The 9,045-nt window shown below is 46.9% G+C and overlaps 1 non-coding gene across 1 annotated transcript; it reads left to right on the top strand.

The window, feature by feature from the left end:
- The first annotated feature begins 5,600 nt into the window (after window positions 1-5,600).
- On the top strand, window positions 5,601-5,673 carry TRNAT-AGU (transfer RNA threonine (anticodon AGU)). Its single transcript has one exon. It is a non-coding gene; the product is annotated as a tRNA-Thr (tRNA).
- The last annotated feature ends 3,372 nt before the right edge of the window (window positions 5,674-9,045 follow it).

The raw sequence follows: 9,045 nt of genomic DNA, 5'->3' as shown, positions 1-9,045 counted from the left end.
CTTTAATCAAGACTCCATATTAAACATAAAACTCAAGGCCAGGCTCTAGCTGGGCAGACTCATAGGTCAGACGTTTACTCTGCAGAGCTTGCTGTACTGCATGGACAGAAAGCTTCTCCTCAGTCGAGCAGCCCCAGAGCAGGGGAGCCGTGACCAGCAGGTCTGGGTGGAAATTTTCTGTCAAAAGTTTAATTCACCTGAAAACTGGAGTTTTTGAGAAATGAACATTTTTGCTGAAAGTGTCTGTTTTCCTTAATATTTTTGATTTTGTGTTGAAATACCAAAATCTCGACAGTTTTTTGGAGGGGTTGGTGGTTCTCAGCCAAATATTTTTGGTTTTCAGTTGCTAAAACCCTAAATGCTTTTCATATTTGCATGTATGTTTTTTGATGAAGCGACAAAATTTTGCATGGCAAATTTCCTCAAAAAAGACACGTTTGTTTTCACCCATGGGAAGCCCACCTCCATTTTCTGACCAGCTGTAGGTATCCAGAATGTTTATCCCTACCTCTTCTTCATAAGAGGTTATGGGGTATATCACAGACCTATGAAAAGACACTCCAGCCGAGGATTCTGCCCCACAGTGTGTGAGCAGCTAATCCAACAGGTTGCCCCTGGTTTGAAAAGGATGCAGATCTCACTAGCAAACATCTTGTGCTCTGATGGTGAATGAAAGGTGCAACCCTGGAATTTATAGCCTAGCATTATCAGCAGAGGAATAGACACTCCGGGGTTGGAGGGAGGTGCCTCTGTATGGCTCTTCCTACAGTCTTGATGCTGATAGTTCTCCAGTGCACCTGCTATGCTCCTGCTGTTCACCCTATTAACACTGTGCCTCATCACTACCTGTACTAACCTTATGCTCAAACACTGAGCCTACTCCTTGTCAAATTTAACAACCACTTCATACCCTTTTTACAACCCTTTCACAACTGCGCACAGGATACCACCTAACCCAATGTGTCCTCCTACCCCTTGCTAAATTCACATCCTGCTCCCATATACCACCTCACTACTGTCAATAGCCATGGGAAAAAGACCCCCATTTCCTGCTACTGAAACACATGACACACTTCTGTATTGAAATGATGCACGCTGGGACCTCAAGGTACTCATGCATCTCGTTCCTTTGACAACACATGTGGGACTCAGACGAAAGCTCCTCATATCACAGTCACAGCTCTGTCACGCTCCTCACACTAACCTCCAGATCTCCTCATCTCACAGTGACAGCTCTGTCAGGCTCCTCACACTAACCCCCAGATGGCCTCGTGTCACACTCACAGCTCTGTCACGCTCCTCACACTAAGCCCCAGAACTCCTCGTGACACAGTCACAGCTCTGTCACACTCCTCACACTAAGCCCCAGATCTCCTCATCTCACAGTGACAGCTCTGTCAAGCTCCTCACACTAACTCCCAGATCTCCTCGTGTCACACTCACAGCTCTGTCACGCTCCTCACACTAAGCTCCAGATCTCCTCATCTCACAGTCACAGCTCTGTTACCCTCCTCACACTAACTCCCAGATCTCCTTGTGTCACAGCTCTGTCACGCTCCTCACACTAAGCCACAGATCTCCTCGTAACACAGTCACAGCTCTGTCACGCTCCTTACACTCTCAGATCTCCTCGTGTCACACTCACAGCTTTGTCATGCTCTTCACACTAAGCCCCAGATCTCCTCGTGTCACACTCACAGCTTTGTCACGCTCCTCACACTAAGCCCCAGAACTCCTCGTGTCAGTTACAGCCCTGTCACGCTCCTCACACGAAGCCCCAGATCTCGTCTCAAACTCACAGCTCTGTCACGCTCCTTACACTAAGCCCAGATCTCCTTGTGTCACAGCTCTGTCATGCTCCTCACACTAACTCCCAGATCTCCTCGTGTCACAGCTCTGTCACGCTCCTCATACTAAGCGCCAGATCTCCTCGTGTCACACTCACAGCTTTGTCACGCTCCTCACACTAACCTACAAATCTCCTCGTGACACAGTCACAGCTCTGTCACGCTCGTCACACTAAGCGCCAGATCTCCTCGTGACACAATCACAGCTCTGTCACACTTCTCACACTAAGCCCCAGATCTCATGTCACACTCATAGCTCTGTCACGCTCCTGAAACTAACCCCCAGATCTCCTCGTGTCACACTCACAGCTCTGTCACGCTCCTCACACTAACTCCCAGATCTTCTCGTGTCACAGTCACAGATCTCTCACACTCCTCACACTGAGCCCCAGATCGCCTCATATGAATCAGAGCTATTCCATGCCACTTCACCTCATTCCTCCACCATTCAGTACGGTACCTTTAACACTGTGAGTGCAGCAGATAACTCCCAATGGTGATTGCCAGGACAGGGAGAGCACGAGTCAGGGCACAGTTTAATCATTTGAGTTATGTAGCAGTAATAGTTAAGGCTACCTTTTCGTCACAAGTATTTTTTAGTAAAAGTCATGGGTAGGTCATGACTCTATGGGGGTGGTCTGGGGGGTGGTCCAGGGGCACTGGAGGTGCTGGGGGGTTGGCTGGTTCTGGGACTCGGGCGGTGGCATGCAGCCTGGGGCCCATGCTGGTGCTGGGAGGGGGCACCAGGCAGTGGCAGGCAGCCTGGGACCCCTCTGGTGATGGGGGAGATGGGGGGCAGTGTGTGGTCCAGGACCCCTGCTCGTGATGGGAGAGAGGGTTGGCGGGGCTGGCAGGCTCCCTACCCATCTCTGTGTGTCTTCCATGACCTTCATGACAGACATGCAGCCTTTCTAATAGTCCGACCAGGAAACTCACTCACTACTCTAGTCACAGCATACTTTTGTGGTATTTACCCATCAGCCCTAAGGTGCACAGCAACATGGACCTACACTCATCTTTTTTGCCTGAAATTTCTCCCAGCACAGACACTCCAGTGATGGGAACTGTAGGAACCCTAAAGTATTGGCAGCTACTGGCCTTTTTAACCACCTTGTCATCTAGACTTGTTGTAAGCAGGGTCGGATGACGCAGGGCTGAAAGCATGGGTGGCTGCTGACCTCTTATCTACCCAAGAGCTCTGCCAGCGGAGTGGCACCAGCATTCAGAATCACAAGTTTTAGCAGGAAAAGGGGAGGTAAGAACAGCCTCAGAGACCATCAGAGTTGATAGACAATGTTACAGAAAAACAATTGTGAAATGAGCTTTTCATCACGATATTAAGCCAGTGACCCTTTCCTATTAACAATAGCTTCCTTTTCCATTATAAGAAGCATCTACCTTTTATCTGTGAGATTTCAGAAACCCACGCACTGTAATCAGGTGATTGTCTGAATAGGCGTCTGAACACCGATTGTACCAAGCCATTCGCCTTATTTTCTTCTCCAATCCAGTGTTTCTCAAAGACCATACATGCTTTTCCAGCTGGATCATTTCACTTATACTCTGAGCACATGTTTCCTACATGCTTGTGTTTGGGACAGTTTGAGGATAATTTTACTGACATTTGCCGTTACCATGTGCTCTCACAGGGCTTCTTTTTCCAGTATTTGTACAAAGCAGTTTTATTGGCTTTTAGCTTCTTCACATGTTTGTCAAACACTGGTTTCTATCTTTGGATTCATGCTGAGTAACTTGATGTATTTCTGTACAAGTGCTACAGACAGTTCCATGGTCCTGGTGTGGGTAACAAAGGCCCAAGAGGTTGTTCTGCCCACCTGATGGGAAGACATGTTTTTCTATGATGGGAGGAAGAAAATGCACAGCATTACTTAATTCTGATTTCTTCCAAGAGGAGTTGTTTTCTACATTGAAGTGACATGAAATTATGCAGCACAGAGATTTGATGCAGTTCATTTTGAGCTACCTTTTGGCTCTTAGGATTGATGTATGTTCTGGACACATTTGACAATATTTCCTATTAGAAGCTATGGAACTCAGTGTCCTCTTTGGCTGCTCTTGACTCATCACTCAGGTGCAGGTGGCTATGCCTTCTTTTCTGTCCTGGATGGTCCTATGCAACTTATGTCTGCTCTCCACTGGGTTTGTGAGGTGCAAACAGAAACCTGCATGATTGTGTTCCTCAAATTGGAGACATTTCTTCAAGGGGACTTTCTGCTCTACCTGGTCAAGCTCTTATATATTAATCCCAATCATCGCTGTAAGGTTGAAGGAAGACCTGTTAAAATAATTATGCATGTAATCCAGGCCACAATCTAGTCCATAGAAAGCTTTTGACACTGTCTCGCATGACCTTCTTATAAACAAACTAGAGAAATGCAACCTAGATGGAGCTACTATAAGGTGGGTGCATAACTGGTTGGAAAACCATTCCCAGAGAGTAGTTATCAGTGTTCACAGTCATGCTGGAAGGGCATAATGAGTGGGGTCCTGCAGGGATCAGGTCTGGGTCCGGTTCTGTTCAATATCTTTATCAATGATTTAGACAAGGCCACAGAGAGTACACTTATAAAGTTTGTGGATGATACCAAGCTGGGAGGGGTTTCAAGTGCTTTGGAGGATAGGATTAAAATTCAAAATCTGGATAAACTGGAGAAATGGTCTGAAGTCAGTAAGATGAAATTCAATAAGGACAAATGCAAAGTACTCCACTTAGGCAGGAGCAATCAGTTGCACACATACAAAATGGAAAATGACTGCCTAGGAAGGAGTACTGCAGAAAGGGATCTCAGGGGTCATAGTGGACCACAAGCTAAATATCAGTCAACAGTGTAACAGTTTTGCAAAAAAAGCAAACATCATTCTGGGATATATTAGCAGGAGTGTTGTAAGCAAGACACGAGAAGTAATTCTTACGCTCTATTCTATGCTGATTAGGCCTCAACTGGAGTATTGCGTCCAGTTCTGGGAACCACCTTTCAGGAAAGATGTGGACAAATTGGAGAAAGTCTGGAGAAGAGCAACAAAAACAATTTAAGGTCTAGAAAACATGACATATGAGGAAGATTGAAAAAATTGGGCTTGTTTGGTCTGGAAAAGAGAAGACTGAGAGGGGACCTGATAACAGTTTTCAAGTACATAAAAGGTTGTTACAAGGAAGAGGGAGAAAAATTGTTCTTCTTAACCTCTGAGGATAGGACAAGAAGCAATGGATTTAAATTGCAGCAAGGGAGGTTTAGGTTGGACATTAGGAAAAACTTCCTAACTGTCAGGGTGGTTAAGCACTGCAATAAATTGCCTAGGGAGGTTGTAGATTCTCCATCACTGGAGATTTTTAAGAGCAGGTTAGATAAACACCTGTCAGGGATGATCTAGATAATACTTAATTCTGCCATGAGTGCAGGGGACTGGACTGGATGACCTCTTGAGGTCCCTTCCAGTCCTATGGTTCTATGATTTAAATGAGCTTCTGTACCAGATGACTGGAAAATAGCTACAGTGACATCAATTTTTTAAAAAAGGCTCCAGAGGTGATCTCGGCAATTACAGACCGATAAGCCTAACTTCAGTACCAGGCAAACTGGTAAAAGTATAGTAAAGGAAAGTGTGGTTTAAAACTTAACTGTAACACAGTAAAAGCTCAGTCAGCCTGGGTTTTGTGCAATTGCATAGAATGTAGTGATGAAAAATGATTATTGTACACTGTTGTTAGGGGAAAACTACACCATACAAAGAGGCTCCATAGCTCAGGGGTGAGAGCACTGGTCTAGTAAACCAGGGGTCGTGAGTTCAAATCTCACTGGGGCCTTTGGCAATTGGGGTGTTTTTTCTTTATTTCAGCAACTCAGTCACACCATTTTTAGAGAAACTTAATTTTACTTTACATAGGTTAAATTTAAGCAACATTCAGTAGCTGCATCACCTGACAGGCAGCGCAAAAATGCACAGGGCTGGCAGGTGAGAGCTACACAAGCAATGGGTCATTGGGGCTAGAATGCAACCGGTTAACCCTCCCTGGACTGCATTTGCTGTATAATGAAAGCAATTTATTAACTATCCCTCCCTCTACACTGCATTTGCCAAATGATGAATACAGCCTATTAACCCCTCCCCGCACTGCATTTGCTGTATGATGAATCCTACCTATTAAACACTACTCCTCCGCCGGCCCCACTGCATTTGCTGTATGATGCTCTTCTGTGAAAGAAACTGAGAAATTCCTTGGAGATAATGAATCTCTCTTCGTATCAAGAGGCATATGCAAAGTGTATCTCTAGAGCTCAGTAATTAGTAGAGCTACTTGAAAAATGGTAAGTATATTTTGTGGGGAGCCTCAATCCTGTGCCAGCAGAGGGGGGAGCCTAGAGATAAGTTATTGTTTGATTCTGCATTAGTTATCTCCTTCCTATTATCTCCACAAAGGCAGCTCCTGTAAGAATGGCAATGAGCTATGTGCTGAAAGTAGCATGCTCCTACGCAGGATCGGCTCTAGGCACCAGCAAAGCAAGCACGTGCTTGCAGGGGCACAATTCCAGGGCCAGCATTCCCGCCACCCTCTTTTTTTTCTTTTTTTCCTTGGGCAGTTGCGCTCTCGGAGCTTGGGGTGGCAAATTTTTTGCTTGGGCGGCAAAAAACCTAGAGCTGGCCCTGCTCCTACGTTGTCTCTGCATGACAACTGAGCTAAGGGAGTTTGCAAGATTGTGTGTGTATGTGTGAAAATATTGTAAGGATAGAGAAACTGAAATTGGCAGAAGTTTCAGTCAGAAGTTAACATAATATACAAGATGACAGGTTTCAGAGTAGCAGCCGTATTAGTCTATATTCGCAAAAAGAACAGGAGTACTTGTGGCACCTTAGAGACTAACCAATTTATTTGAGCATAAGCTTTCGTGAGCTATAGATGAAGTGAGCTGTAGCTCACGAAAGCTTGTGCTCAAATAAATTGGTTAGTCTCTAAGGTGCCACAAGTACTCCTTTTCTTTTTGATAATATGCAAGAGTAAAACATTGTTATTGTAACCCAAGTTATGGGAAAACTGAGATTTGTGACAATGTTTCATTCTAAATCCCATTAATCTTCAGACTATTGTGGCTACAGGCCTGTTTATCCTGCACTTCATTCCAGCTATCTCTTCATTGCTTTGCTGTCATTGGATGATATCCAACAAGATCGTTGCAGCTCAAGTTCAATTTTGAGAAGTGGCTTGTGTTTTAGTTGGCATATGCCTGATAGTTAGGAAAATGATCCCTTTAAAAAAATCAACCTTTTTTCCCTTCTGTTTGCAAGAATGTGGAGTGGTAGGAACACATTTGTTGAGTTCTTGATCTAGCAATGGTTCATTCCATCCTCAGGACCCTATTGCATGAAGGAAGGATTGCAATACATATCTCCCAACTTTCTGATGCCTCCTGTTAAACATGAATCTGATCCAAAGATCATTGATGTCAATGGCCCTTGGATTAGCTCCTAACTAAACTCCTTGCAACAATCAGCCCCCATTATTCTCTTCTATGCCCACTGGGAGCAGCTCTGCTTGAGGAAAAGGTCTCCTGGACAGCATACTTCTGGATCTGTAGCCTAACATCATATTAAATGTGTGTGATTGGTTTTGTGGGATTAGAAAGTTGGCAACCCTAACACTCTTGTCCTGCCCCTGCCCCCTCCACGAGGCTCCACCCCTTCTCTGAGGCCCTGCCCCTTCTCCAAGGCCCAGCCCCCACTCCCTCCATTGCTCGCTTGCTATCCCGCACCTTCACTCACTTTCATTGGGCTGGGGGAGGGAGTTGGGGTGCAGGAGCACACTCTGGGTTGGGGCAGGGATTTGGGATGTGGGACGGGGTGTGGGCTCCAGCTGGGGATGTGAGCTCTGGGATGGGACCAGGGATGAGGGGCTTGGGGGGCAGGAGGGGGCTCAGGGCTGGGGTGGGTGTGGAAGGAGGTGTGGGGTGCTGGCTCTGGGAGGGGGTTGGGTGCTGGAGGGGATGCAGGCTCTGGAAGGGAATTTGGGTGTGGGAAGGGGCTCAGGGCTGGGGCAGGGGGTTGGGGTGCAGGCTCTAGGAGGGGGTTCCAACCTGGAGTGGGGGTTGGGATTTGGGAGGGGTTTGGGGTGCTGTTTCCAGCTGGGTGGCACTTACCTCAGGTGCCTCCCAGTCCATGGTGCAGTGGGGCTAAGGCAGGCTCCCTGCCTGCCCTGGCTCTGTGTGGCTCCCAGAAGTGGATGGCAGTCCGGCTCCTAAGCGCAGGGGCAGCCAGGTGCCTCTGAATGGTGCGCACTGCCCATACCTGCAGGCGCCACCCCCACAGCTCCCATTGGCTGCAGATCCCACTGGTGCTCGGGGCGGGGGGCAGCGTGCAGAGTTTTCCTGATCGCCCCTGTGCCTAGGGGCCTCAGGGACATGCCGGCTGCTTCCAGGAGACATGCATAGCCAGGCAGAGAGCCTGCGTTATCCCTACTGTGCCACGGACCGAACTTTTAACAGTCTGGTCAGCGGTGCTGACCAGAGCTGCCAGGGTCCCTTTTGGACAGGGTGTTATATTCGAAAACTGGATGCCTGGCAACCCTAGTGTGTGGGAAGAAAGGGGTCCGGTGGGTCAGGCACTAGCCTCAGCTGTGAGAGATGGGAAGCATGAGGACTTCAAAGGATATTATACTGAAATGTGCCAGACATGCATGGACTTTGGGGGACAATAAGTGTTAAGTGTGATTTTGGAGTCCTGGCTTGCTAAGTGGATTTCCTGGGGACTCGCTGTGGGTAGTTAATGCAAATTCCCCAACACCACTATGACACTGTCTTGGGGCACCCAGAACCACAAGCCAATGTGTCACTCACACACACACCCCCTCAGCAAAAGATAGCTTTGCGGGAACTTAAACTGTGTGTCAGTGTGACCGTTCCTTCATGGGTCACAACTGAGAATACCAAATTCAGGTCAAACTGCTGAAAAATAGGATGGACACATCCCAAAACTGGTGGTTATTCTCCCCACAGGATATACCAAACCAGCAACAACAGTGAACTTCTATTTCGCCACACTGGCTAGCAAGGAGTCAGAAAAGCAGATCCTCAGGTATGCTAGTCCTTGTATCACCACCAAAAACACTAGACTTAAAGATGGGTGGCTCTTTAAAACTAATTTAATCAAATAAAAGGTTCTTCTGATCCCAAAGGATCAGCCACAC

The sequence above is a fragment of the Natator depressus genome, chromosome 16 (genome assembly GCF_965152275.1).
Source record: "Natator depressus isolate rNatDep1 chromosome 16, rNatDep2.hap1, whole genome shotgun sequence".
NCBI classification, from domain to species: Eukaryota; Metazoa; Chordata; order Testudines; family Cheloniidae; genus Natator; species Natator depressus.
This window is presented reverse-complemented; position numbering and strand designations above follow the sequence as displayed.